Source organism: Ovis aries, chromosome 4, assembly GCF_016772045.2.
Source record: "Ovis aries strain OAR_USU_Benz2616 breed Rambouillet chromosome 4, ARS-UI_Ramb_v3.0, whole genome shotgun sequence".
In the NCBI taxonomy this organism is placed as follows: Eukaryota; Metazoa; Chordata; class Mammalia; order Artiodactyla; family Bovidae; genus Ovis; species Ovis aries.
The window spans coordinates 69,301,149-69,308,814 of NC_056057.1; the positions used below are offsets into that span (position 1 = coordinate 69,301,149).

The 7,666-nt window shown below is 41.7% G+C and overlaps 1 protein-coding gene across 3 annotated transcripts in view; it reads right to left on the reverse strand.

Annotated features, from left to right (window-relative positions):
* The window catches only part of CREB5 (cAMP responsive element binding protein 5), a 439,335-nt gene extending 431,669 nt beyond the window's left edge, over nucleotides 1-7,666 (reverse strand). For all 3 annotated transcript variants that reach the window (XM_060415034.1, XM_015095332.4, XM_027968650.3), the window contains exon 1: nucleotides 7,611-7,666. The gene's annotated coding sequence lies outside the window, so the exon portion shown is untranslated. The remainder of the gene's footprint in view (nucleotides 1-7,610) is intronic.

The following is a 7,666-nucleotide window of genomic DNA, read 5'->3' on the forward strand; positions in this document are numbered from 1 at the left end:
AAAAACTTTTCATGACTGGGTCATGAAAGCCCAGTCACAAGAAAGAATGTTAAAAATAAATCTAGAAAAACATTAGCATAAAGGAAATGCAGAAAATAAATGAAGACTATTAAGGCTTTTACGATGTAGATGGTCAAGTTCTATCCCGTGAATGTTTTACCCTGTTGCAGTTTAATAAATAACCCTGGAGACCCTCAGCATTCCAAAGTTCATCCTCAGCACAGCATCCCAGTCTCCACTCAGAATTTAGAAGCCTGAGCCTGTAATATTTTCTTTCCTCCCAAAGGCAATGTTTTTCTGGCCTCTGTTGTCACTCAGTGAGGCAAACAGACTCTTCCAAATGGCACACCTCATCACACGTAGATACCTTTCTAGAAGTGGACTTTATCCTCAAAGCCTTCTGTCTCTGCTGCATGGATTAGTACTTGGTCATTCCGAAGTCAAATAGCATCGCAGTTGACTTAGAGAAAAAAATCTTGTTTTGATAATGTAAAGTGGTCCCACCAGATCTGGCAAATGGAGATAAAATGTATTTCTTCTAATAATCAGCTAATTCAAACAAAAACAGAGATGTTTTTTGTTCCATGTGGTTTTTCCCCTCTTGGGAAGCCAGCAGAGAGAGAATTGCATAAAACTGGCTGAAATGTGTTATATTTGAGAAATCATGCAACACAGAGGCTCCTCAGTGTAATCAAAGAATAAAAGAGACCTGAATTCTGATATAAAGTGTTCATGCAAAGAGCTGGAAAGGAAAACTATGGGTCAAGCCAAACAACACATACAGTAGATACATTCAAGATTTCTGTTGAGATATTTTTGTGCTCCATCCTAAATACAGCAAAACCAAAACATCATCTTAAATCAATGTTTGGTGCTCTGGAGCCCCCTATGTTGCATGCATGATTTCAATTTGCTGTGATCAGTCAAATTTTGCCAGTCAAACCTCAAAGACCATACTTTCAGGTCCAACTCACTCCTTATGTAGTAATATTCACCTGTAAACAATCTCAAATACACCAGCTCGTAAAGATAATATATTAGAGACAGATCTTAGGCAAAAAACGTATCTGCCAGAGTGAAAATAGTACTTGTTACTCTATTCAACATAAAGAAGGACAAAGGTATTTTAACTTTAAGAAATTTTTTTGGATTCCTTCCTCAGAGACGAAAAAAAAAGGAAAGGAAATTTATGAAAGGAAAAGGACAAGAAAGTAAAGAAAGTTACTGCCTTTACTGAGATGATCCTATAGACCGTTTTTAGTCTCAAATTAAGTCTGGATGATGTAGTTTTACAGGGCATGTATAATTACAATGGTGAAGATGAGTGGCCTTCAAATAAGGAAACCAATATCAGAAAAATTAACATTGCAGATATATAAGAATAACCAGAATAAAAACTACAGTTTATATGGTCAAGATATTCATTCAAAAGATCTGATAAATTTGAAAGGTTAGTGATCAAAAGGCTTGAAAAGAGCAAAGCATTCGAAGCCATGGCTATGCTTCCTTCAGGACAAGGGCAATTATGACAGCCTGACACTTGGAAAGACCCCCTGACCTGGAAGTAAAGACCCTGCTTCTAGGCTGGGTTCGGCATTCTCCAACTCTAGGCCTCAGATGAGCCAGAAGAACCACCAGGCCGAAGGTTGTCCTCTGCAAAGGGACGAAGCTGGCCGATCAACGAGAAGACACCCCCTGCCCCACCAATTCCAGCTCTGCCAAATGCTATCACAAAAGCCTTTCTCACATCTGAACCCCTAAGCCAAAAGGAACTTCTCACTACAATTAGGTGTGTGTGCTTAGTTGCTCAGTTATATCTGATTCTTTGCGACCCCATGGACTGTAGCCTGCCAGGCTCCTCTGTCCATGGGGATTCTCCAGGCAAGAATACCGGAATGGGAAGCCAAATGCCAACATGGCAGTTTTCAATCCTTGTTAATTTTAGGGTAGAGGTTACAAATGTGAACCTTGAGGAAGTAGGAGGAAGCAGCTAAAATATGTACTTTTTTAATGTTAAAGTTGATTCTGATCTATTTCTCAGAAAACGTAAATGGGCAACAGAGTGAGCTTGGAGGTAAGAAATATGGAAATGTCACTGTAACATATTATACATTCAAGAATTTATCCTAAACTTTTAAATTTTTTTTTGAAGGTCCTAGAGTCTCAATAAGAGTTTCAAAATTTTTACTTTTGTTTTGTAATAGTATCATCAGTATTACCTGGAAACTTGTAAAAGCCTTCTCTCTCTTCTCTTTTCTTACATTAAATCCATGATTTGTGATTCCCAACAATGGAATATTAATGGATCCTCAAAAAGCACTAATTGTCCATTTTTTTCCTAATTACAAAATGTAAGAACCCTTTATTGAAAACATTCAACATGATGTCATTTTTAAAGTGCCAGAGTTTCTATTTAAAGCAATGCCATAAAGTAGATAGCTTATATAGTTTACAAATAGCAATACAAAAAGGTTCTTTAAGTCTGCTTAGCATATCTGAAAGTGCTTCTTTCTCACATTTAAATATGTGGGGCCATTGCCCCCCCTCTCCAAGTTTATTACCTTATCTCAGCTGTATAATTTTCTTAAGTAGGATTCAGAGAAATAGTCCTAGATTTAAATTTTTAAACACTAACTTATAAAAGCATGGGTTGATTCCCATAATACAGCTGGTAGTCAAACTGGACAAGATAATGAATTGACTGAGATCATTGTTCCATCTTCATCCAAGAAAGCTGCCTCTAAAAAAAGATCTTAAATTGCTGTGGAAATCCAATTTGTAAGAAGCAAAAGAAGCATATAGATGGGAAACACCAGCCATGATCACATTAATTTTGTGGCTAACAGCACTGCTTTGAAGTGAAGAAGAAGAAGGGGGAAAAAAGATGACAAAAATAATAAGTCTACTCAAATCCCCAATTTATTCTAATAGCATAACCAGAAGAAAACCAACTACAGACACAAAGTTTACATCTCGGTGATAAAGCAAACATCACACCCCCACAAAATAATTTTCAGCTTAATAAAAAGTAAAGGAAAGCTAAAGGAAATACTATTGGACGGTGATGCATCATTGCCAAAAAAGCAAATTTTAGTAAGAAATCAGGAGACCAGGAACCTGACATTAATATGAACAGCCATGGAAAGTCCACAATTGATTGGTTTTGAATCCATAGGTGAGGGAAACTGACAAATAACTGTAACCAAAATCTTCAACTTACTGTAACTGAAAAGCTATATAAGAAAAATCTCTCTAACAAGCTACCATTCACTGAACCTCTTGTTCAAATAAAAGCTGCAACACCAGAAAGATATAAAAATAAAAGCACTGTTTCTATTTTTTTGTGAGAATGTCCTAATTAACTATTTGTGACTATATAAGGTCACAACTGACTTTTCATTGACAGGCAATATGGGGGTATCAGCCATTTATATTCAAAACCAGTTGGCTTCAAGATACGATCAACTGAGTAGACATAGTCTGAGCAAAGTTGAAAAATAAAAATCACTATGAATTAGACAGGATTTAAATATAACATGTATATAACATGCTACAAGCAACAGAAAATGAGAAAACTTACAGGGAAGCACAATAAAGAAAGGAGTTCTTTAATTGCTTTCTTTTTAAGTTTTATAACTAAAGTAGTAGCTGATATTCCATCAACAGCATCCTTCTTCAGGGAATACTCATCTAGGATGGTTTTTGTTTTATTTTTAATTTTTAGGTTTCTTTTTAAATTAAAACTTAAGTAGCTACTGAAGTGATTCATGAAATCTTAGGGGGAAAGTGCATTCTTACCTGGCATATCATTTCACATGTTTCGTAGCTCCCTTACTGCAGTGCCCATGCTCACAAACATTATTTTACCCAGGAAATAATGGTCTTATTCACACACACAAACACACACAAGCTTCCAATCAAATGTTATCAAGTCTCAGGAAACTACAACAGCAACATTAAAAGTCAGTGTAAAATAAGAATTCCACTTACGAATCTCATCTATGAAAATACAAGATGGTTCTCCTGGAACCAACTACAAAGTTCCCTTTCTCCTTAATAAGCATAATAAACATCATCTTACCATTATCTGTAGAATAAAATCAACACCGTGTTGCTTTCTGCAGCCACCAAATCAAGTTTTTCCTTCCTTTCTTTCTAGTAAATTCTTTTTCACCAGCAAGATTAGGAAGAAAATAAAGCTTTAAGTATTTGCCTCAGTAATTCAGACCACAACACTGAGAAACCAGCTCTTAGTAAAAGAAAAAAAAAAAGAAAAAAAAGAACAGGTCTGGTATTTTACAATCACTTCTGCAATCCACAGGTACCTCCTGGACTCCCGAATCTCCTCTTCTTTCTGGTTCTAAGTTTCTTTTAGTAATGAGACTAACTTTTCCAGTAGCCTTGAACTCCCCAGATTTAACTGACATGGAAAATGTGACTAAAAACTTGTAGAACTGTCTAGCCTCCAACCCTACACAGAATCAACTTTGTTGGAAGTGTTGAAGAACACTTCGCAAGCAGCTACTTGCTCCTTTAGACTCCTGCACGACACAGCACAGAACACCAAATAACACTGCGCCATCTAGTTAGCAAGCTGCACTCTCCATTCTAAAAGGGGGGACACCTTCAAACTCTGGGACTTAAGGACTTGTCAGGGTTCAGCTGCTCTAAAGGTCCAATTGTTTATTTAAATAAAAAAATATATCGCTACTGAGATAATCCACATCTAGTGGATATGGGAAAATTTAGGTTATAATGGCACTACAAACTTTTACATCTAACTTTGATTTACAAGATAAAAGCAAGTTTTAAATTAAAAGGGCTTTCTGTTAATAGAGCTTATTATTCTGAAGACGGGGAATGATTTTCTTCGAAAGTTGTCCCTGGGTGCATGCCTATTATCTGTGCTTTTCCCCTTCCACTAATGAGCATTTATCTAAAGAGCCTGTTAATCCTCTGATGTGTGCTTCTGGTCAGAGGTAACAGTTTGAATAAAACCACTAATCACTGATCACTAAATCACTGATCATTAATCACACTCTCCAGTGCTGGTGACCCGGGCCATTTTCCCCTTTAGGTCTATGTATGCATCACAAACAAGAAGTTTTAACATTTCAGATGCACATGTATTGTGTGTGGGGTCATACTATTTCATCTCTAGATGTGAATAAATAATAAATACTGCCACAAACTTGGGGAATGATGTCAATTAGACTCCAGACATGAGTTTCACAAATGCCTACTCTACAGCATGGCTTTCACTCTGAAGAAAGTAGATCTGATTATAACAAAACATGTGTTCTTCAAGAAATTCCCACATACTCAGAATATAAATTTTCCTGTATTTAGCTTTCACCAGCTTCAAACCAGAGAGCACTCAGCTCTTCTGCACCCCCTCTATTCAAAAGCCTGTTAAGAAATCTTTTATTTAATTTCTGCTACACTGCAGCCCCACCCCCACCCCACCCGGAGTTCTTTTTACTTTTATCCCTTAAACATGTCATATACAGTATTTTTATTCAACTGCCAGAAACGGGGATTCTGACTCAATTCAATGACGTACGTATTTAACTTTCTATTTAAATACAGAAAGTTAATGTTAAGAGAAAAAAAGTAACCCATGCACCACTCTATTGTACGATATTTTGAGTTCAACGACTTACATTCCCTCACTTTGGAAATGAAACGTTTAATCTCGAGCCTTCCAGCCAAATTTGATTTAGTCAGCACCCTCAGCCATCCCTCTTCGGAAAACCGGTCTGTCTGAGGAAGGCGCTGTGTAAAATTAAGTACTTTGCTTAACAGTGAGTGTGTTGTTTTCCTAAGTCACCACAGGGACACGGTACTATCATAGTGTCTCTAAACATTTCCTGAGACGCCTTTTCTATCAGAGTTGAGCAGTTTGCCCTGGAGAAGAGGGTTCACTGGTGCCTTTCTTAAATAATAGAAAAGGGCAGATTGTGTGTGCGTCGATCAGGTACTGCGCTCCCTCAGCCACCAGAAGCTCTCACCCACACTCCAGGGACTGTGATCGCCCCAGGGAAAGCAGTCAAAGGCGGAGGCGGGGCCAGAGTGATAACGGTGTGGGCGGTAGAGCGGGTGGAGAAGGAGGGATCCGGGAGGAGAGGGCAATAACGATGCCCAGGGAATCAGAGATTGTACGAGTATGTTGGGGGTTGGGGATGGAAAGCCTTGCCTTGTCAGCACTTCTAAGGCCCCCAACCCTTGAGTATCTGAAGCTGTTAATCAAACACTTATTGGTCTGCAGAATGACGTAATGGACCTGTATCCAGCCTTTATTCCTTGACACATGTCAGAGAAGGAGGGAAAAATAAAAATCAAACACTCTGTAGACTCTGACAACGAAATATACAAGTAGCCCACTTCAGTTCCAGGCCTTGAACAAGTCTCAAGTGGGGGCGGCACTTGTTCAGGGAAAGTTAGGGTGGACAAGATCTTTATCTACCAGATACTCAACCCCCACCCCAGAAATAAATCTGTGGCAAAGGAAAAGCGGGATGCAGCCGCCGGGAGAAAACATCTCCTTGGTTCCTTCGTGAGTCTTGCCCCTCTAAGAACGTCGTGAAAAGTTTTGAGTTATTCCGTGGAGAATCTGGTGGAGAGGAAGGCTCCGCCGCCGTGCTCTGAGAACTGCAGCCGCGTCGAAGGCGGGAGCTGTCATTTGGGGCAGCGGCGGGGAAGAGGTAACGATGCCAACGAGAACCGGACAGAGGCAAGAGGCGGCTGCAGGAGTGAAGACGAGGAGAGCCTCGCCACTGTCGAGCCTTCCACGCCTGCAGTGAAAGGCAAGTGCCCTCCGAGGGTGATGGCCCCCTCATTCCCTGGCGCGCGCGCCCACCACCTGCGGTGGGCAGCCCTGCAAAAGGTGGCAGCAGCAGGCTTGGGGCCCGGGAGGGAGCTAGCCCCCAGTGCGCCCGCCCGTCCGCCCCCTAGGTGACCCGGCGTCCTCGCCGCGCCCGCTGGAAGTTTGCAAACTTTCTCCGGGGGTTCCGCCGCATCACAGGGAAGTTGGGGACGCGGGGGGGAGGTTCCTGTCTCGCCGTCTCCGCTGCTGCCGCCTCTGCCGCCGCTTGACCGCACTTCTGGAGGGTTCCGCACCTTGCCAGGTCTCTGGAGGCAAACACACACCCCCGATTCATAACTGTTCCCCGTGTCAGGGAAACACACGCGCGCTCCTACACACGCACGCACGCTGGGGCGGACACGGCGCTCGCTCCACGTTAGCATCCCTCCAGTCGCACGGCGCGGCGGCCACCAAGACGCGCTCCGGGACGGACACGGCGTGGGGTCTCTGGGGTAGCCTCAGGACACGGCTGATTCCACAATCCACCAGTATTTGGGGCCTGACTTCCCTCTGGTCCGTCAAAGTGTTTACAAACACAGATCATCCTCCAAAAAGAAAATGCATCGCATCTTCCCTACTCCTTGCCCTGCGACCTGCCCACTGGACCAAGTAACCTCGCGGCTGCTGCCGAGAACCAACCCCTGCAAACAACTACACTCCCGAGACGGCTCCCGCGGCAAGTGCAACAAAAGTGACTAAATGCAAAAGCCCCAGAAGTGGCCTAGCCGTATTTTTAGGAACTTACCAAACAAGTGTGGAGAAGGCAAGAGCAGAGCCCGGGTGAAGGGACCACGTTGGACT